Source organism: Colossoma macropomum, unplaced genomic scaffold (assembly GCF_904425465.1).
Source record: "Colossoma macropomum unplaced genomic scaffold, Colossoma_macropomum, whole genome shotgun sequence".
Lineage (NCBI taxonomy): Eukaryota > Metazoa > Chordata > Actinopteri > Characiformes > Serrasalmidae > Colossoma > Colossoma macropomum.
In genome coordinates, this window is record NW_023494799.1 from 12,939,998 (window position 1) to 12,963,923 (window position 23,926).

General features: G+C 36.4%; 1 long non-coding RNA gene across 1 annotated transcript; it reads left to right on the forward strand.

Annotated features, from left to right (window-relative positions):
* On the forward strand, positions 1-23,695 carry LOC118818909. The gene is made up of 4 exons (XR_005008123.1): positions 1-113; positions 6,179-6,473; positions 20,261-20,540; positions 23,559-23,695. It is a non-coding gene; the product is annotated as an uncharacterized LOC118818909 (long non-coding RNA).
* The last annotated feature ends 231 nt before the right edge of the window (positions 23,696-23,926 follow it).

Consider the following 23,926-nt stretch of genomic DNA (forward strand, 5'->3'; position numbering starts at 1 on the left):
GGCTGTTGAGCCAGTCCGCTAAAGGCGGCGTGGAAAAAGTTCCCTCAGGCAAGAAGCTCAGAAAAGGACAGAAAGTGGGACGGCGTGGAAAGACAGCACAAGCCGATGTTAAAGTAAGCTTTCTCTATTTTAAAATCCAATGTTAATCGAATACCACGCGTTTCGTATGTGTAAAACGCTTAAAATACTTAGACGATGTGGTCTCTGTCAACAAGCGGCACAAGAGGGGCTTGACAGGGTGGGACAGTGTATTTTGGTCGGCTTTTATCCAGCATCTAACCGAGGACCAGCGATTAATGTGACAATATCACAGCGAATGTTTAGCACTAGCAAAACTTTCTCAGAATTGCAGCATTCCGGATAAGAAAATGTCCTAATAGGATTTTATTTGCTAAGTTTTCTTTGTAGACAAGACTGTTTTACTTCCTTGCTTCCAAATAAGGTCCAGTTGAGTCATCGGGAGTTTGGTGTGAATATGAGAGGTTCATTGTTTCCAGTGCTTCCGTGCTTTTTGCGTCTCAAGAAGATAGAATAAGTTGTGTGACGGATAACATCAATTCATATGCCATGATAGCAATATATCACTGAGATTATGTTCACTTCACTCCAGTTTGTGAGTAGTGCATTATCAATGATATATTCATTCACTCTTTGAATGGACATGACCACCTGCACTTTGATGCATCAGTTTGTATTTTGAGATGAATAGATTAGTTGTAATAGCTTATTTTCTGGTTTTACTGACAGTTATCAGTATCAAGGAAATAATAAAAGTTAAATGGATGGTTTCCCAGGCTCAGATTAAGCACAGCTTTGCTGGGATTTTAACTGGTGAGTATACATACTTGAAAATGGTGATGGATTCTTCAGTAAAGATAGCAGTTCTGTATAGAACCATGAACACTCAAAGAACCCTTTGCGTGATCAAAGGGTTCTTTGCATCGTAAAAGCATTCTTCAGCTTGATGGCGAATGTGCTGTATATGGTTCTACATAGAACCTTTTTGAAAAACATATAGCTCCAAAAAGGGTTCTTCTATTGTTAGAAGCTTCTTATAACAATAGAAGAACCCTTTTGGTTCTATATAGAACCATTTCCACAACTAAAAACCATTGCAGAACCATTAACCATTAAACCTTTTCAGATTTGCCTTCAGATTGCTTGGATTGGACTGGGTCCTGAACATTTGCTTCAGTGGTTTCAATGGCTACGGTTTCCTTATTATAAAAGCTTTTAAAACTGTTCACATGGGATTCTTCACTGTTAAAACTAAAACATAACTTAGGATCATGTTCAGTAGTCTTGATATTGGTTAATAAAAGTTTAGCACTGTTGAAGAGCCGCTTGTGTGGGCGTACGTACCAAAAAGTACGTATCAAAAAATTCTGTTTTCTAACCTCTCTCCATCCCTTACAGTTAATCATGCTATTTTTCTTACTGTGCTGTTAAACTGGTATATGTAAATCCTGTATCGTATCTCATTCAAAATGAGTCTGGGCTGAAACACGCCTTATAGCTTCTGCATGAGCGGCCAGGGCTAAACTGCTGTAGGTTGGATAGGTGGATATATGTAGATTAGATGACAATGACATCACAAAACAGTTTATTCAAAATAGACTGCTTTTACAGATTAGTTTCCATAAATGGACTATGTAGACTGGGATGGGAACGGTGCATGTTGAAAGCTTGACAGTATTTATATATAAACTCTTATATATCAAACTCTATTAATAAAAGAAAATTCATCTTCCTATAATATGGGCGCTTTAAGGACTTTACGTGTTTTTTTTAGACAGTATTCTAAGTACTGCTTTTGTACTGTGTAACTCTGATGTTATTGTGTTTAAACTGAGCTTTTATAATAAATGTCGGCTTTTCAAAAAGCCACTGAATCTTGCTGTTTAGATGAAACTCTTCTGATCTGCTTTTCAGAAAATGTGTATTTTTATGGGTGCAAATACATACTTTGCATACAAATGCATACAGATTACTACCACTCTTGTCTTAGTCATTTATCAACTTGATCTTACAAGAGAATCACAAGAGAAATGGTTTCAAATTATTATAGAAACAGCTTTACAATAAAAAACAATATTTTGGCATAAATACCACACATTTTTGGCACCTCTGCGCTTCATTTACTTTGCACACCCTCCCTTTGCCATAATAAGTTCTCTCTTCTAATAAAGCATATGTAAAGAAAGCTAAGACCATTCCTTTCTATAAGATGTTTCCTGATTCTACATAATTCATGGTATTCTGGGTTCTCTTCTTCAGCTTGCCCCACAGGGTTCAGTGGGCTTTGGGTCAAGAGACAGAAATGGCCTCTGCAAAGGCTTGGTTCTGTGGTTGGTAAACCAATTTATTTGTGGATTATGTGGAATCCTGTGAATTATTGAAGATTCAACCATGGCCCATGAGTCTATCATGCTTATTCTAATAAGATCCACAACATCACTGATCCACCTCCATACTTTACAGTGGGGGTTCTTTTTGACTTTTTCTGGCCAAACCCTCTTCTTGTGTTTTTTGCAACTCTATTTTTGTCTGTTTTTGACCCTCAAACTCTGTAATATTTAGTGAACAGAAGTTTATGTTTGTGGTTTAATGACAGCATATGCTTTCTTCTTATAAGCCTTCCATATAGTTTGTTGGTGTGGAGGTGGCATCTAATTGTAGTTTTGGAGACTTGGTGACCCCACCAGCTCCTGCAGTTGTGCAGTTATGATCCTTGGAGAAAGTTTTGCTTGAGAACCATCCTCCTCACTGTGTGTCGGGGTAGAATACACTTGCATCCTCCTCAAGGCCACTCTAATTGTTTCAAACTTTTTGAAGAACCATCTCACCATGCAAAGAACCATTTAAGCATGAAATGGTTCTATATAGAATTCATAGTTCTGAATAGAACCATTGCTTTTACTAAAGAACCCTTAAAGAACAATATTTTTTAACGTCTAGTTGTTGAGTACTGAAATTTCTATTGTCAAGAGTGATGCTATTTTTATAACCATTGTGGAGGATCCTGTCTTACGTCCGTGAAGGAACAAATGACTTTACAAAAATAGCTTGAAACATAGCTTCACAACCTTTTATCAACAACCCTTTTTCCCCATTTGGTTTACATGTTTTCTGCAATGGCTATACAAATGTGTTTATATATCCTCAGATCTTGTCCATGTTGCTTGATGACTAAGGATGTTTAGCCTGCATGTCACCTCATATATTCACTGCGGTGGAACAAAAAGAGACCACAAAAGAATAAATGTGCAAAAATCACAGAGCGCCTTCTGTTTATTTAATTTTCCAGTCAAAACAGCGATTCAGTAGTTGTTCATTTTCAGACGATATTTCTAATGACATTAGGTCAGGGGTATCAAACGCAACCACTAAGAGGGCAATATTAAAAAGGTCCATATTTAAAAGCTAGGTCTTTTAAACGTACCTGTGTGCTTGATCTCAACACCTGAAATCTTTTCTTTCATTCATTAATTCTTCATCAGTTTCTGAGCTGCTGAGTGTTTATAGTGTTTATGTTGGTTGAACTGCAGCTGAAATGCAGCTGGTGTGTTTGGTGATATGATGTTTGCAATTGTGTAGAAAACTGCTGTCCCATAGATTGTTGTTGGGAGTGGTGTGTCAGTGCAAATTACGCCGCAGTCCTTGCTGGGGATTGTAGTGCTGTCGATTGTGAAATGGACAAATATTAATAAAAAATCTAAACAATTTCGAGGGCCGGACCAGATTGTGCCACAGGCCTGATCTGGCCTGCAGGCCTTGTGTTTGACACATGGGTATTAGATGGACAATAATCCACTTGCATAACGAAGGCTAAAGTCAAAGGAAAATAAGTGGAAAAACAAGAGTTTCCAAAAATGAGTAAAAGAAGACAGAGAAAATATTACTTCTAACAACCATGCAAGACCTGGTAGACAACCAAAACTGTCACCATCAGATAAACAGTACTTAGGTTTTCATATGTGAGAGACAGAAAATTTAGCTCCACTCTTGCTCTAGATCTGAAAAATCTACAGGTGTTTCTGTCTATTCTTCCACTGTGAGAAGACAGCTCAACACTGTGGGTCTGAAAGGATGTGTAGCTGGCAAGAAGCTGCTACTGAGAAAGGGAAATAGACAAAAAGGAAAAGCATTTGCAAATGGAAAAAAAGCTGCTGGTGTTCTCAGAACAATGGACTGACTAGCCCAGATTACAGACCTCAACATCATTGAATGCGTTTGGGATTACTTGGATTGTCAGAAGCCAAAAATGCAACCAACTTCTAAGACTGAATTTTGGAGGTGTGGAAATATGTCTCAGATCTACAGATTTCTTTGTAAAACTGAGAGCACCCTCCCTGAAAAAAATGGAAGCTGTAACAAAGGCAAAGGGTGGATTTCTGTTAACTTTGTTTCTGTTTTTTCCTGATGCTGAAAAATGAAAAATGAAATGGCCATTTTGGTTGGAAATTAAATAAATGAAGGGTGGTCCCTGAATTTGCTCAATGCTGGTGTTTTTATTTGAATAATTTCATCTCATGTTTAGATTGCTCTTTTTCATGTAAGATTGAGGGGGAAAACATAGATAGCTGTTATTACTAACTACTTATGCAATAATGGAACTATAGTAATGTATACATTTTTAAAAAACATATTTTTAGATGCCCTACTTTGAATACTAAACCCATAAGACCATGTCTCTGGAGAAACCTTTTCACCCTCACTTTCAACTGGACCAAATAAAACTGGATTCTCCACAGTTGCTTCATTTGTCATCCATAAACTACCACAGACCTCACAGCACTTTTAAAGCAGTTCACATGAGTTTCTTTGTTGTTGACACTAAAGCGTAATACAGGATTTAGCAGTGTTAAGGACCTTACGTGCTTGCAGACTGCTATTCAAAATACTGTTTTAGTGAATGCCCTGGGTGTTATTGTATTTAAATCGGGCTTTTATATTCAGTGTGAGCTAATCTCAGTACGTGCAAAAGGCACGTACGTGTAGAGGCACTAAATCTTGCTTTTTAGATAAACTCTTTTTAATGATCTTGTTTAACCACAATCACATGGCTACTCAATTCCAGTTTGTTGAACTCCATCAGTTGTCTCTGGTCTTTCAGGAACGTGACCTCTACTATTAGGCTGAACGTATCCAGTATATATCTTTAAAGTGGCAGACATACTCATGTTGAAACATTTCAGAAAGACTTGGTACGTGTGAACACATGCTGTGCTTCAACATGAATTAGAGGAGATTATGTGCTTTTCAGGCCTTTCCGCACCTTTGTTTAGTTTGCTCAGTGGTTGGTCCTGCGCTTGTGAAAAGAGCCCCGGCCTGCAAATGCAAAATCAAATAACCCCCTGTTTTGCATCTGCGTCTAAGTTGTTTGCAGAGATTCTTTTAGTAGAAAACCGATTGACACTTTAAGGCGACAATAAGTTGATTGGTTTAGTTGGTTGGTTACCAGCAGTGTGATAACTCACAATACACTCTTTAAACTAATGGTGTCAAATGAGGTTTGGAACAATGCCATAGAAGGTGTACAGAGCATTTTTCTTATTGTCTGATAATTTAAAGTGCTCCCATACGTGTGATTTCTTAGCCATCTTTGCTCTTTTAGCTTCAGTGGCCACGTGGAAAGCTGTGCAGTTTGTTTGCTCCGAGGTGGGGCTATATGGATGCCTGCCATTAATATATGATGCATGCAATTGAACCAGCAATTATTTATTTATTTGGAACATTTTCCTCATGTTAACATTAACTGTTCAAATACCAAACGAATATTCAGATATTCAAATTATTTTGGTTGGCCCTAGGTCTATACTGATTGTTTTTTCCTAGAACTACACATCTATGCCAAGAAACCTTTAGAAACCTTTATTTTTAAGACTGTAGAGTTGAGCTAATGTTTCCATGTGTTGTTTCAGTACTGAATAAAGTGATTGTGAGTTATCTAATATGTTGACTAAGTACGGTATTTGTTATTAACCTTTAGATTTCTGTTGATGAAATAAAGTGCAGAGATGGAGTCAACAGAATAAATAAAGAGTAGGGAACGGTACGCCGGTTCAATTTAATGGAGCTGATTAAATAGTGAGGAAAACCATGCCAGCAGCTGCATCGACATATGAGTGCTGACTCACAGTCTTTCTCTCTCTCTCTTTCTCCCTCCCCTCTTTAGGTCTTTCTCTCACCGTCTGGCCCTCGCCACCTCTCTCATACACTCCGTCCCTCCCCCCCACCTTGTTGCTCCTCCTATTTCCCCCCCCCTTCTATGTTACCTCCCTCTTGCCCTCTCCTCCCCTCCTCCCTCCCATTCACTAAACAGGAGGTGCTTTCACTGCTTGGGACACTAGAGAGAATGTAGCCAGGGAATGTGCAGAGGACACGACCGAAGCTATTGAACGTGACTTCTAGGCTGTCACCATCGGAGGAAAGACTTGCCCTTTAACCCAATGCGGGGGTCTTTCATTTGAGTAAGTAACCTCATAGAACATTTACACAAGCCGTGTATTTTAAACATTGGAAATCTGTGTAGGGTGCTGTTGCTGCAGTCTGGTTAGTTTTTCTACCCGCATTGGAGTCTACTTTGTGTTCATATTAGAGGGCAGAAACAGCTGTATCAGTTATTATATCAGCTTGCATAGAGCTTCATATGAAATCTCACTTATTGAATGATTGCCTGACAGCGAGTCCAGTTATGCTACGTGAGAAATGTGGGAGAATGTTTTGGTATTGGTATTTGACTTCTCTGTAGATACTTATTTGATTCATATCATAGCTGTCATCAAAAACCATTGAATCTTCAAAATAGTAACTTGAAAAAAAATGTATGTTAATGACAAGATTTAATTCTGACTAATTTTAGACTCTTTCTGTTGGTCCACTCATCATGAAATGTTCACGCAGTGTTCAGGGTTCAGCTCACGTTTTCAGATAGGACTAAAAAAACAAAAAAAAACAAAAGGATTTTAGGGGTTGACATTACAGTGATGATATGTTTGTGTGACACGGATAATAAGCAGTAAAATGTCCGATATTAGATATATCAAAGCTAAGTAGCATCTTCTACTGTGGACATGTGACCCATTTAACAGCCAAAAGTTGGCATGAGCACAAAGCATACACTACATACATATGACAATGCCTGATTCATCATAATGCAGGGTCATTGCAGTCATTATAGAAATGTCAAAATGTTCTTACATGGACATTGTTACTGATTACACATTTATTGCTGAAATTATTGTCAAAATCTCTTTGCTTTTGTGTTTGTATTGTGTACTGTGTTTAATCAGTGAAAGTTCATATTTACATTACAGTCATGGTTACTGTGGTTTCAAGCTTAGTTAGTAGAAGTTAGGAAGAATTTAAACTGCATTCACCCTGTCTGGAAATGGCTGCCCCTGTGGTGAGGAAGACATGGGAGCTTGTACAAGAACCCCCTATAAACATGTGTTAGCTTTAAATAGCACTACTGTTAATGTTTCCTACTTTTTATAACATTTTAGAAAACAGAAACACACAAATGATATGAAGACCTTCGTAATCTACAAATCAGTATTTTAAGGCACAGTCAGTGAGTGACATAAGGATCAGCTTGATCACATCAGCTTGAAAGTTGATGCTGTTTCCTATTTACCCACAGTGTGACAAGTAATAATTTAACTAGGCTCATTATTTGTTTCAAGGCGTTGGTGAAAGGGGCTAGGGTTTGATAGCTTCACAGTTTGTGCTCTCTGTCTCACTGTTCAGAGAGCAAGTGAAGAAAAGTAGTACATCCCAACTGAGTATGGTACAGTATGTGTAGTATGGCTATGACTATGACTATGTATAGTAGCATTGAAAAGTCTACACACACCTAATTGAACTTAACTGTACTATTTTACACATTTTATAATGAAAATGAAAGCATTACGAAATTGTTAACCAGATCCTACCTATGTAGCTTATATTACCCAGAGAAGACCATTCATTTTATTTCAGTGTCAGGAAAAAACGAAAAAGTATATATTTAACAAAACATTACACAGAAGCCCCAACTAAAGAACTAAAGACAACTAAATGAGTGTATATATATATATATATATATATATATATATATGTCTTTTTTTTTCAAAATAAAACGTGTCCAACCTTTGCTCCTTTATTACAGTTTTCTTTCTTTTCAGGAGACTTGCTTTCAGTTTTTCAGAGAAATTTGCAGGGATATTTTTCCGTGCTTCATGTTATGTTTCTCACCATCTTCAACTAATTCCATACACATTTGATGATGTTGAGGTCTGAGCTTTGTGGCTGTAGTGTTTCTTTGACTTTCACCTTTCTTATGAGAGTGGATATCTTATATGTAATATTTTCTAAAATATCTTCTAAAAAGTGAATAAATTGTACTTAATGGTGTTAACTAGAAATAAATGAAGAGTGGGCCCTGACATTTCCACAGTACCATGGGCCTTCATCATTACACCGTGACCTCTGCAGTTTATACTTTCATTGAGATTTTGTCTATGAAAAGCCTTTCGTCTTTAAGTGGGTTTATTATCTCACGTCTTCCATGCATCTCCTGACCTGTTGCACCTTGGCAGAGCTTGGTTGCTAGCTTGCAATGTTTCAAAGTGTATTTATAATAATGTTGGGAACTTTCGATAGCATCATTTGACAGGTATTTACTGGCAAACTGTGTTATGCAATATTAGTAACCTACTGTAAGGTGTTCCCACACCACTGAGGACTACAATTGTGAGGGACGGAAAACTTAACATTAAGCAAGGAGAGTGTCGGAACTCTTTGTGAGGTTATATTCAACATTACTTTGTTTAATTAGAGTTTAGCTATTTACTAGCCTTTACTTGTTTATAATATTAAATTTCACATTAATGTAATGGACTTGAATTTATTAACAGTGAGCAAGCAATTTACATGCTACAGCTGTGCGAATAATTTGATGAGGCTAAACCTTCCAAATCAGCCCTTGAGGGTACCACCCCAATGACATGAGGGCACCACCCCAGTGACCTTTTTTTGAGATTGTGGGCAGTGTGGTGGGTATCGTCAATTCTTAAAGAGTCCTGACCAGTGGCATGTTTCATTACAAAGAGAAGGTAATTAATCCTTTTTAATTGGATTTAGTGCAGTACAGTATGTGATATGTTGATTAAGAATGGTCATATTCATAGTTTTTGATCATATTTGTACCACTGTAATACACTGTACTGTTTCACTGTATACTGGCAGATGAAATGGAAGACGTGTATAAGGGAGAGGCAGCAGTTTGAGGTTAATGTGTAACCATGACTGTGGTTTGATGTGCTATGCTGATTTGGACTGAATCTCAAATAGCACCTTACTCCCTATGTAGTGCACTGTAATGTAATTCATGAAACAATGGCTTCAGCACCATAATAGTACACTGCAGGTCCAAAGGAGCTATGCACCATGTGGGTAGTGCATTACTTAGGGAATAGGGAACCATTTGAGATTCAGTCTTGGAGATGTTGAAACAATCTGTGAAAGGTGAAAGGAGGAGACCGCGTGTAATGACGTAATGTTCTTTACAGTAATTGTCACAAGTCAGTTGCCTAGATGGCAACATTGGCTGTTTTGATATGTTGTATTATGGTATTGCTCAAGGCAGTAAAATTAATTACTTTGCATAATTTTTCTTTGTGACCTGTGTGCTTCTTTTCCTTGGCTAGGCTAAATGCTAGGCCTGGGATTTTTTGGGAATTTGTTTCTGAGTTTTAGCAAGTATGTCAGGGTCCACTCTAAAATAAGGCCAAACAGAAGGTCCACAAAGAGAGTGACTTTGTTCACTGAAATGATTGTACCCTTATGATCCATTATGGGTGCAAAAACAGAGGATGTTATGGATATAGAGGCTAGTTTTTAGCATTAGCATATACCGAGATAAAGAGTACAGTGTGGTTACACTAATTATGATTCCAACACAGGATTGAAAAAAACTGACAAAAACCCTTTGGAACCTGTATAGGAAATTAACACCATATCACAGATTATGCCTCTTGGCCTCTTCGGAGAGGGTCTTATTTTCTGTCTTTCATAGAAACCACTATCAAAGAACAAAACTAGGCATCAAATCTGAAAATGTGTGTATTGTTACATCCTTAATATTAATTGTTTGGCACCTGAAGGACTCTAAAATGCTTTCCTTAAGGCCTTAAGGAAAGCTTGGCCTTAAGGGTGGCCAAGATTATGCTCGTTCACTCCAGCCAAGGCATACATGCTGTTCTCTACTATTAACCAGCACTTGTCTCTTCTTTAGTCCAAATTACTTGAGGACAGTAAAAATAAGAATGACTCCACTGTCTCAATACCTTATGTGAACTGTATTGTATGTGAATTCCCTAACTTGGCAAATGAAAGCACATGACAGAAGCTTCTGTTTTGGCTGCAGTGGTAACCCTGTCCAGACTATTTCTGACCTATCTAGGCCTGAAGCATGCATCTGAGGCATGTCCTCAAATCAGTTTGCATCACTTATATCACTTTATGACTTTTTATTTTAGATGGACAGTGCCACTGTTAACATGTGTACCTGTGTGAGTCATCACTTGTTCAGAGGTTACAGATATTTGTCTTTGGGGGAAACAGGAACTATTGTCAGAAGCTTCACAGATATTATTGGAAAAGGTACTTGGAAGCTTTTAATGAGATCACACCAGAATTGCTTTGTTTGAACTTAAAATAAAAAAGCTCATGATTCATTGTACGTGCCCTAGTTTGAAAGTATAATCCTATTCAGAAAAGCTAGGATAGAGTGTCTACTATGCTTTGTGTTTGGGCTTTTTTTGTGTAATTATTTGTCCTTGAACCCCTTTGGCAGTTCTTGCCTTATAATGCTAGAGAGAGCGTGCAGGATAGCATGTAGGCAGTGGGCACTGTTTGTTAGCCAACACTGTTGAGATAGTGGGCTGATAGGTAAAGGCTTATCTCTGTACTGTGCGACAGCACCTGAAGACATCCTCAGTGTTTATTGTAATCGAATACACCACAATTAGATACGAAACTACAGGTATCAATTACTACCAGCACTATAACAAAAACAAAAATTATTGCAGAATACTGTATCTGATAAAAAATTATAGTTAAGTCTAAGAATAATTATGAAATAGGTATAAAATAATAAGCAATACCAAATGAGAAGAAACGGAAATAATGTGAAATTAAAGTAAAAAATAGACTCAAAACATGAATAAAAACAATGAAAACATAGAGCTAAAATTAGAATTTAAAATAATGTGTGTTATTAAGGTGGGTTTTCTTCCACTGTTCGTTGGAATTTAACAGAAAGTTAAGTATTATGTTTTTAATGAAATCGTGAAATGAAATCCATACTATTCACTATTATTTGCGCAGAGTATACAAGAGGATGTTCCTTCGAGTGTCTGTAAGAGTTAATGAATGGATAACTGGTTAAGTGCAAAAAAAACAGCCAGAAAGGAAAAAAAAGGATTTCAGATAACCAAGCTGGTGTTCATTTGAAAGCATGTTTTAGTATTAAAGTATTAAAAAAAGCCAAGAGATGACTGATGGAGTTGGATGAGTACTAAAAGGCTCTTCAGATGAGCTAATAAGCTAACAGAGTTAACCAGTGCAATGTTTCACTTCTTGTCTAACATTCCTCCTGAGTGGACAATGTGCCAACATGTTAGTTTGTCTGAGAAATATATTTTCACTGTTTCTGGACCTAGCTAACACCAGCTACAGTAGTTAGCATAGTTAGCGATGCCTCTGCACTATGTCTGCCTTCTCTGAGCCAGTTTATGGGGAGCCCCAATTCCTGTTTTTCCATTGTATTAAGTAATAACTGAAAAATGCTAGAGGGTGTCCGAGAGCGAATCCTCAATGAGTGGATGAATGGAGTTAAATGGCTAAGAATTAAAAAAGTTTCTAGCTATTATCTTGGGCCTTCCTTTAATTTTGTAAAGTATCCTATTAAAAATAAAAGAAAACTTACTAGTATCTTTTTGTTTTTCTACAGTAGAAAGGTTTTGGGTGGTAAAACGCCAGCATGAGTGCTAATTGGTTGGCATTACTGCTAGTGAGTGCTGATTGGTTGGCAAGCTGATCAGCTCATTGGCTGTAGTTGTGAAGCGGTTTGTGCTCACTGACGTCATGAATGTGCATGAGGCACCATTAGAAACTCCTGTAACTGGGGTTCAAAAGTGCTTAAAAATATGACAGCAGTGTTAAAATATTTTATGATGATCTGTCTTCAGAACACAAGTGCATTTCTCTGTATAGAAATTAGAGATGGGCGATATGGAAGAAATGTAATATCAAGATGCTTTTGTGATGCACGATATGTCACAGTGTTTATTATTCTGACATCTGATGAGTTGGAATGGACAAAATAGAGCCACATTTTGAACTATCAATCCATTGATTTGTATTTAAAATTGTTGCCTTTTAATCGAATGGGAACTTAGGAATTCTTTTTAAGTACTATAATATCCACAGTACTCAGAAAAGCTCAGAAAAAGCATATTGTGACACAATTTGTCATGTTGTCCAGCCCTAATAGAAAAGATTAAGCATTTTGCACAAAAGCGCCTTTGGAACCCATTCATTTTGGGCTTTCTGGTATAGTGTAGTGGGTAACACCTCTGCCTTCTATGCTGTAGGCTGGGGTTAAATCCCTGCCTGGGTAAACACTCTACGTTATACCAATAAGAGTCCTTGGGTAAGACTCCTAACACTACCTTTGCCTACCTGTGTAAAATGATCAAATTGTAAGTCGCTCTGGATAAGAGCGTCTGCCAAATGCCAGAAATGTAAATGTCTGACAAACTCGTAGGACATTACTGAGTGGCAGTTTTTGGCATGCTTACTTGCAAAATAGACTTACCACATTTCACTTTTCTGTTAAAATATAACATTAGTGTTTCATAGTCTTCCTGTAATGGTAAGTTGCAAATACCTGAATAGTAAAATATTAGAATGGAAATGCTGGAAGTGAGTGCTAGAGTACTTGGGCACATCTCTAAAAATAATAATAATAAAAAAACATTGTCGTTCATATAGCTTACAATGTGTTTTACTTTGCGACTAAATTAATTCAGTTTCTTATTTGCTTATATTAGGTGATGTGGCCTTGGTTGTAAATGCTGAAATGGTTGCTTTACTGCTTCTCCTTATCTAAATTCAACCACACCTTTGCTGCATTGTACAAACTATTGATCACTTACAGACATCAGGAAATGCATCTAGTAAAAGGGAACCACTAATGGGAAACTTCACATTGTCTTCCTTCTTAGTGCCTGTTGCCTTCCTTCTTATAAACTGTTATTTACTTCAGGAGTTGGCTGGGAAGGGCTGTTTCCTTCTAATGTAGGAACTTGTCTGGAATCCCATTTGTTTCCATGTGGATGTGACGGATAGAACGTTAACACCGTCCCTCTCGTAATCATCATTTAAGAGCTTGAAACAGCAGCATCCTTTATTTCACAAAACAGTAGATGAGCACAAGGTCAGATACACCACTGATGAAAGCGATCTGTGGTGCTGCCGTGGAGAGACAGAGACAGAGAGAGAGGGAGGCAGCAGGTCAGCTGTGTGGACGTGAAGACTATGGTAAACTGTGGCTTATTTTTTCATTTTAACAGAGGACACGAAGCGTTATATTCTTTGGTGTAAGGTGTTATACAGTGGAGTATAGAATGTATAGAGATGTGATTTGTGAAGGTTAGAATTGAAAGGCAAAGTATTTGCAGTCATAGATTTTATTATAGACATTGTGAAACTTTTCTCACAGTATGTTTTTTTCTGTTAAAAGGGCTGTTAAACTTGTTTACTTGATTAAAAATATAAACTTATAAAATTTTGCATCAGCACAGATTAGTTGGCCAATCGCATGATGATATTTTAAATTGTCTTACTGGTCACTCTTTAAATAAGAAACAGAGCCTGATGGACACTTCCATGTATATGCATTTTTACCAGATGTTTTTTTTTATTTTCATTAGTGAAGTCTTAAAAAGTAATTTACCAGTGGGGTATTTTGGAATCTTTCAAAGGCTTGGTTTGGTATTGTTAAGTCTGTTTTTATTTGCGCTGTTTCAAAATCTGTGATTTGTCAATTAAGTGCCAAAATATTCAGTAGATTGCTCAGGTGTGAATAAATGATACTGTTTAAAAGTTTGTGATCACTTTTTTGATAATGTGGTTGCAGATCAATTCTAAAAGGGTTTGAATATGTTATTCATCAGGTTTCAAGTAATTAGTGGGACACTAGGCAGCTGTAAAATAGAAATAAACAAATGTTAGATGTGTCCAGGATGATGAACAAAGCTGCAGATGATTGTAAAATAACTGAGAAAGCTGTATAACATTGAGAATTAAATTGCAATGGAATTGATTCATCATATTTCAAAGTCGGACATCAAATCTACATATAAGTTCAATAGTTCAACCTCTTAAAATCTCAGACTTATTACATACTAAGGCTTATTATTCAGTAACTACAGCGAATTCATTGCAAACTGGTTAAATTATTCTTAACCAGGCATTGGGCCCACTGGCAATGCCTGACCATGTAAGGGGTTAGTAGGTTTAATCAATTCATTCAATTCACCTTTAAGTTTTGAATGACATTATTGGTGAATATTTCATAATACTAAGAACTTGCACAAAGAACCCTTTATGGCGTCTTTATTGTTAAGACTGTATAATATTGTGTTTATTCTTGAAGACAGTTCCTACTTCCTGAATAGGGGAATCCTACATTAACTCACAAAGATTTTATAGGGTTTATGATCAGCAAAGAGGCAGAGCTGCGAGTAAAGCTTGTAATATTTTTATATGGTGATGTTGCTGCTCTTTTAGTGTCTCATGAGGATAAAACAATTGAAAATGTTCTTAGCACAGAAGTTCAAAGTGTAAGCAAAAGGCTATGAGATAATAGATCATCCCTACAGAGGAAACAGAGGGTATTCTTTTTAGTTCTAAAGTAAAGTTAGATAAATTGCCTGTAAAAGTGGGAGAGGATGTTATTACTAATAGTGTAAACTACCTTGGCTGTGAATTAGAAGGTGAAGTTATGGCTTTAAAAGCCAGTGGGGAGCCCTCAGGGTCTTCTCATGCTTTCTGTGAAAAAAAATGCATTTCTTTAAGTTTTGGTTGATTTTCTTTAGTATAATCATGATCACTGTACATATTGTAGTAGTTCTCTTATTTCGTTAGGTTGGAAACAAAAGAGTAACATTTTCGAAACACCTAATGGAGATTTATTTAGTCAGAATTTTTTTCTTAGTGGTATTTTAGAGAAGCTCTGGTGGTGTCTAAGCAGATACAGCCAAGATAGCTTAGATTAACTACTAACATGATTAGGAACAGTCAGTGGAGTCAGCCATTCACAGTTTGATTTACAATGAGTGAAAAACATCACTCTTATCCTTCTGGAACGTGTCAGGACTCTTTACTGCTAAACCATTAAAGAGGTAAAATACATGTTATGTTTGTTACAAATAAAACATAGAATGTCCTGTAAAAGCTTCAAATGTCTGCATTTAATCTTGAACGGCCAAAAAATGCTAAAGTGAAACACTGTTAGCTTAGTGCTAACATATTAGTAAAATCCCATGGGGCACTAGTAGAAATTAACAATATTGTAGAATTTTTATTTATGATTATTTTCTTTTTTACAAATGCTTGCAGGAGCTCTGGCTCGGTGTCACTTTGACTAAGCTAATCATAGAAACCCAAAAGCAAATTACAAAAGGTCCATAATTAAGTGTTAAGAGTTCTAAACTTTTCCTGCATACACATTTAGAGGCTGTTCATTTCAGAAAGCTGCATTTGTTAACAGTGGAACTGTTTGTAGAGTTTCTTATATTAAGAAGGTACTGATGCTTAGAAACCCTCATAGTCATTATTTAAAAAGGGTTAAAACCTAATGAAGAAAGAATACATTTTCATATTCTGGGAGTTTGCTATGACATAAATGTACAAAACTACAGCATGCATCAAGAAGGATATTTAAACTACATTTTATAGTTATTTGGCAACATAATAACAAGCTGAGTTATTTTTCATCATGTGTTCTGAGAGCATCTTACAGAAATGATCTGAACAGAGAATCCACCCTGTGTGTGTTGTATTATTGTATTGTGTTATATTTATTCTGCCTTTCTGTTTTATGTGACAAGGACCATAATAGGAATATGGATAAATACAAAAGTTTGGGCGCCAATGTTTTTTTTTTATTTTCTAAGTGAAAATAAGTTAACACATCCTCTACAGAGAACACACTTCTGCACATTTCAATGCATAATGACTGTTTATTTGCAGAATTTAACAAATTTACTGAAAAAATAAAACAATAATGTGTCCTGTGCAATAGTTTTATGTTTTTTCCAATATGTTACACTCAGTAAATACATAGAAATTGTGCACTAAAATTGGCAGAAATTGCGATTGAAGTCTGTTCCTTGTAGAGGATGTGTTAACTTATTTTCAACAAAACATGTCATTTGACTGGGGGTCTTCAAACTTTTTCACACAACTGTAAGCTTCAAAGGCTTTGTTGTATTTTAGGCCTTTAAGAAATCAATGTAATTTGTGCAAAAATGTTATATGTGCTTTCATCAACAAACAAAATCAGTCAATCAATCAATCAACCAATCAATCAAGATGTGATCACTACACCTAAAACTGACCTAAACAAATTTTTCCATGTAAGTTGGCTTGTGCAAATTCTATAAATTTCCAATCCAGAGAACCACATATTTTTAACTAATTTCTTAAGTTTTGCATTAGTGAAGTGGCGGGCCACCACTTAAATATGCTGAAATCACTGTTTTTTATTGCTGAATGTTGTTTGTATGTCAGGGGTCTTCAGGTGTTTGTATGCTTGTTCCAAGTAGTGCTTGAGTTTTGCTCATAAAGCCCCACTGATGGACGCATCATGTGACCAAGCCAGTTCATAGTCCTTTGGTTTCCTAGGAAACCGTTCAGGGTGCACGTCCCTTTCAGCCAACCACAGACAAGATGCTCACTTCACATTGAGCTTGCCCCTCCCCCTAGTGCTTACTCTTTAATTCAAGTGTTGTTCAGTATGGTTTTGACAGGCTGAAAAAAGGGATTTATCTCAAGTGCTTCCCTTCATCATGTTTCCTTTTGTCCTTTCTATCAGTCTGTCTCATTCTTTCTCTCTCTCACTCTCTCCCGCTGCCCCTCCTCCCTCTTTCACTCTCTCTGGCCTGTGTGACAATACACACGTACACACACCCTCTTGCTACAGCACGGCTGGCACAGAGCATGGCTGAGTGGGTGCCGGCTGGCCTTGAGATATCCTACACTTCAACTTTGCTCCTCATGTGACCGCTGTGAGAGTGACTTCACTCTTATGGCCAGAAATAATGTTGCTTAATTACTGTAAACCCACTGAAATGTACCTGAAAGCTTCCGGCCTTCAAACTGAATTTTACAGCTTGTTGCAGCTTTGACGTTTATAGAGTTGACGTTATTACTCCCAACTTGGGAAACCGAACTTATGTTCTTTAGAACGTACACCATTGTAGGCAAAAGTTTGACCACCCCTGGTTAAATGACATGTTTTGTTGATTTTCTAAGTGAAAATAAGTTAACACATCCTCTACAGAGACACACTTCTGCACATTTGAATGCACAATTATTGTTTATTTACTGAATTTAAAATATTCAGAAAAAAAAAATATATAAAATATACCTGTTCAAAAGTGATAGCACATTTTATATTTTATTGTTTTTCTATATGTCAAAGAAACTCACAGAAAAATGCCATATTTAAGTTTGTTCCCTGTAGAAATTGTGTTAACTTACTTTCACTTAGAAAATCTACAAAAAAAATGTTAAAAAGAGGTGATCAAACTTTTGCATTTGACTGCATTCATATTCTTTGATATGGGGGCAAGACAGTACATGCTGTGCATCGAATACAGTTGGCCCTAACAGCATTTTCCAGGATTTGAATGCTTGTTGATATTTCTTAATGAGTCCCTAAAAACCTCTGCCAGAGTAACATGTTCGGTATTGTAGTTCAAAGTACATGCAATAGTTGTACTGAGTGTATCGATATAGTCATAGTGATTGTTAAAAGCAAAAATAAACAAAAATCAGCGTTTTTTATTATTTTTGTGACAAAGAATGTTAGACAGAGAAACAAAAAGCAAAGGATTGAATGAATACTCAAGGAGTCATATTATTGGCGCCAGCCCTAGTCAGATTTGATGCGATACAAAAAGTATGTTTGACAGCAGATATACTAACATACATTTCCATTAGAATGGTTTCCACTGCTACCACTAAAAACACAGATTCCTGAAAGACACAACCACAAAGTGAGAAAGTGAGCTGTGTTGTACTTGAAACTACTCTCTCTCTCTCTCTTTCTCTCTCTCTCTCTCTTTCTCTCTCGCTCTCTCTCTCTATCTATCTATATATATATATATATATAGATATATAGATATATAGATATAGATATTGATATAGATATAGATATATATATGTGTATATGTGTATATATATATATATATATATATATACACATACCATGCAGTGAATGTTCTTTTAGCTCTAAGAGCTAAATTCTCTCCTGAAAGTTGCAGAATATCTAAGCTCCAAAAATTGCTGCATCTGGAGATACAAAGGAGGTGACAGTAACATCTTGATATATCAAATCATCATGACATATTAAATATGAGAAAGCATTATTATTCATGCACTAGAGATGAATGCAGTGCTGCAGCTAAGAGAGGGCCTATCCTCTTTCAGATCAATGCCACAGTGCAAGCTGGCCTGCCTAGGAGAAAGTGATATGGGGTTATACAAAAGAGTCACTGTTGTTTTCCCATGCATTCGTTTTCCCCACGCTTTAAAAGCAAGAATCAAGTGAACAAAGTTGCTCTGTAAATATTTGACATTTTACTGGTTGTCTATATGTTAGCTTCAGATTTGTCATAGACAAAATGAAAAGAATCTCCAAATGAAAACAGTGAGATATTTTTTTCATTTCATCAAAAAGCGCTACATTTTCACTGTTTATTTTTTTTATTAATGTTTATTAATGTTAATGCTTAATGCCAGTATGCAGTGTTTAAACTGATATTAACAATGAAGTTGATTTTGTAGAGAGAACATGACACCTATTCCAGCATCATTGCACTAGCTGCCTGTTTGCTCTAAAACAACTAGTTCTTCTGTTAGTGTTTAAAGCAATAAATGGTTTATGACACCCTCAGACATACAGCAGAGTGTCTATCGGACTATGTTTCAAGTTGGATTAAGCTCGAATGGTGGCTCGCTGGTAATTCCTGTTGTAAAACGTGGTGAAGCAGCTTTTTGTTTGTATGCTCCAAAGATTTGGAATTCTTTTCCTACTTAGATCCGTCTAGCACCTTCTGTTTACAGTTTAAAACGCAAACAAAACAAAACTTATTTACTACCTTTAGGTTTCATTTATTTGATTCTTTTTTACTGTTCTCTTATTCATTTACTCTTGATCTATTTGCACACTTGTGCACAGTTGTGCTCCAATTAGTTTTTGTTATTTTTTTTGTAAGAAATTTCTAAATTGCATCTTAAATATTGAGTTTAGCTTTTCCAGGATGACTAAACTGAGTTGAAACATAAATTGGGGATATGTACTGCTCCAAGAGTAATATTTTATTTTAATGAGCTAGTTTAAGATAAATACATGCTGTATTCTATGTTTTAAATTTAATAATTGTCAGTTTTAAAAATTATTTTTGCCATTTTTGTTTTCTGTAGTATTTCAACATTCCTGTTAAATCTATACATTCTACATGCAATATTTAGAGAAATATACGTTTTTTATATATTAAACATAAATGATATGTATGAAGAGTTTTGTTGCAAAACGCATTATAGACCATTTTTGAAATGTTTCTGTTTGTGATGTTCATTGTTGTGAGTGGGCTTCAAACATGAGAAATATCAATGCTATATTAAGATTAATAAAACTTTTATCAGAGGAATATAAATGTGTTTTCCAGAAAAAACAGAAAAACATAAAGTTACAAAGTTTTGATATGACAGCCAGGATTTACTGCTGTTGGAACTGACTGCTACTACTATTAGTATTCACTTCTATTATTAGTAGTATTTGCAATGGTATTTAGAGCTGGTGCCTAATTGAAAACACTTCATATTTTATCTTTTATGTCTGTTCTTTGTTTTTGTCAGATGAGTAAGTAAGAGTGCTCTACATCTGTCTGAATCCTTTCCTCTTTCTCTGATCCACTAGAGGGAGGCACAGCTATCTTGTTTTGGGCCTTCAGCGCACAGAATCCTGAATCCCACCGGCTCCATCAGCCCACATCTTCTACCGCTTTCCCCTGCTGCTGTTCCCTCTCCTTCAGACTGTCCCCTACAGGGCCTCCTGGAGCCCCGGGCATCCTTCAGCCTCTGCGGGGAGCAGGAGGAGGGATGTGGCTCCCTCTCCCAGCACCTCTGCCTCGCACCTGGAAACCTGAGGCATGGCCCTGTCCTGGATAAATCACACCAGGATGTGTCCACTCTCACAGGTAAGAGAATTTTGCAACTATTAATGTAGGTGTGATTGTGGTGGTCACTTTCGGAATTCATAAGTTGGTTAGTAATCTCAAAGGAGACTTGTTAATGTGGTTTCTGATAATGTGTGACAGTCTGTTATCGATAAAAATGGAAAGCAAACAGACAAAATTCAGGTTTTAAGATGGTGCTGCTGTCATTTGTCAGTGCTGAGCTTTATGGATTAATATCTGATGAAGCAGAAGGAGAATTTAATACCACAAGTTCATGCTGAATATGTCCTAATTTTTTTCATTGCAGTCCTCTCCAGCTCAGGCACAGATTTTCAGTTTTTTTGTAGAGTGGTTAGGGCACTGGGATGCTATTGAAAAGGCTTATCTCACTCTACAGGATCCAGTGACCGCCCTTTTTGCTCTTGGCATCTGTATTATGCTCTAAAATGTCCTGGAATTTGAAAAGAGTTGGAAGCAGAACAGCCCTACAGCATCTTATATCCTCTCACATATCTGCCACATCACATGTTCTTTCTACATCTTCACAGCGTAGAAGTGCTTTACTTTCCAAATCTTTCCAGTCCAAATTCCTCTTTTGTTTTTTTTTTCATTTGCATAGGCAGGGTAATCACAGTCCCAGTTGCTATTAATTGACCCAGCAGTGGAAATGAATATTTATGGTTACAAAAATGGTTACAATTTTGGTTTCAATTTTGAGTTTAACATATTGGAATAAAATATAACTTTTGTAAAGGCCGCATAGTATGTTTTTTCACCCAGATATCTTAAATTCAGCAAGTAAACAATAATATCTGATTATTTTTTATGATAGTTTCGTTACCGTTGCATATCATATTTCACATATGATACTTCATAATGTAGCTCCCAGACCAGCACTGCTAAAGGGACCCAGTGCCTTGCTCACCTGTTTGCTGAGCAAGATTGTTAAAATGCAGTGTCATCATACTCTAATGCCTGATTAGTAGCCATCTCACATGCAGATTTTCACTATAAAGCATAATTGATGCTTTTTTGATGATGGCTGACTGATAATCATTGACTGTTTCACTTGCCATAATTGGGGTGGCCGGGAGGGTGGCCATACTTTATGCTTTGGCGGCACTGGCCACGTCTGTCCATCCCTTGGCTACAGCTCTGGTCCCAGTATTTATGAAATGCTTGATTCTGAAGAATGTCTTTTTCTCTTTGAACAGTTAAGCCTAAACTAACCACCTTATTTCTGCCAAAATCAAGATAAAAAATGAAACATCTTTTCTCAGTGTGTTAATTTTTACTCATATTTAATAAGGGTACCTAATTCCAGGTAGTGTTAATTAAGCTTATTTGGACAATCAAAACTAATATGAAAAATAGAAACAGAAATATGATAGTAATAATTTTCTCATTCAGAGACAGATTAGGCATTGAATAAAACATGTAAAATGAATTAAACAGGGAGAAGAACAAATGTGTTTCAGGAAATAATGGTTCCAGTTGTTCCTGTCACTTGCATTACCATCTTTGTCCAGTAGAGTGCAGCACAGATGAGCTTTTCAAAGCCTCTTACAGTTCAACCCTCAGCGTACCATTGAGGACAAGATGAATTCAATATACACACTTTATTGTTTAAGGTATTAGATGCTGACAAAAAGGTATTAAATACTGACATAATTATAATGAGTGTAAACCTACATTTAATTGTTTAATGTTTCAAATACGTTTTTGTCCTTATCTTACATAGTTATGAAATTCACTTCATTTTCTTCTATACATGAATGCAACCATGGCTTCAAAACAATATTTGATGATGTATTTATTACACTCCAGAAGAGTGGAATGTTAAAGTTGCACTAAAATGTCTTCACTTTATTCATTTTTCTGCATTTTGTAAGCCTAAATAAATAAATGTATTATGTTATATTTCTCTGTAATGCTAAGTGCTGTGATGCTCAGTAATTGTGGATGTAGTCCTACTTTCTACATTTTATAAATGTTTATGTATTGACATTAACATGGCAGATGTGTATATGAAAAGTATACGGATTGAGCAAAAAAGTGAGAATTCCATAATCGATTCTTGTAAATGTACACTGTGTTGTTTAATGTCGCAGTACTCAAGTCTGGTCTTGGTCTTGAGACTGTAAAGGAGTGGCCTCAGCCCTGTCTCAGTCTCAGGAAATTGGAAATTGTGCTCGAGACCAGCCAAGTGCAGTGCCTCTGTCTGAGGTCATTAGAAACTGAACTTTTTTCTGTTATTATTGATAATAAAACAAAATAAAACCAGAATAAAACAGTCCTTTCTCTACATGTTTAAATAAAATCTGTTTGCTGCCTATTAAGGATTAAATTGATTCTTTCCATGGTGGCTTAAGTGGGTATTGTTTGTTTGCTGATGTTCATTTGTTCCAAAATTCAAATATCAGAATGTTGTTATTACTGTGTTTCTGTTTAATAATAAAATGTCTATGTTGTTTGGTTTATATTCAGATTGACTTTAGATGGTGATTCTGAATAAGTTTAAGGCAAGACAGAGAATAACCTCACCATCATTTACTTCCAGCAGTTCTTTAGGTATATAATTTAATAATAATTATTAATAATTTAGGTTATACATGAATTAATGTTATAATTTAGAAAATATATTGTAAAATATAATATTGTTTATTAATATATATCATGTTAAGTATATTTCAGTGATTATACAGTAAACTACAAATAATATTATTATTATTAATATTTTCCCCTTTCTTCTTTTTATTTTTATATTCTTAATCTCAGTCTTGACTTGGACTTGACTACGACAAAGTGCTGTGATGTGTCCAGGTCTCAGTCTTGACTACTAGAGCATGGAGAGCATGGGCATTAATTCATGCTCTAGTATTCTTGACCACAACACTAGTACTTTTGTTATGGTGGTATATTATGGTGATATTGTGACTAATCAAGTTTTATCAAGTTCATAAATACAATATGAAATAAAAAAGGAAGTATGGGAACTTTAAACATCTAAACACGCTTTTCACTCTCTGTCTGTTACAGATCTGTGTTCAGGAGCGGATTTGCCAGAGGTGGAGATTGTGAGTTTGCTGACTGAGAAGTTACCCAGATACACTCTGCGGGCAGATTATGTGTTTGGGTATGAGCATGATGACTGGCTGCACACTCCACTGCTGCCACCAGAGGCCGCTCTGGGACTTACCTACGAGCAGATTGACGAAACCCTCAAATACTTCTGTGAGTCTGCACTTTTCTACCTCCTTCGGTGTCCACTACTGTTCCACAGCCGGTACATTAAAGCTGCTTGTGTGTTCAGAGCGCACCTGTCCAACTGTCAGCCAGGTCTGATCAACAGAGTGAGAAATAGCCATTTTGTGGTTGTACTCAGTCCATGACTGAAGTGGCCTAAC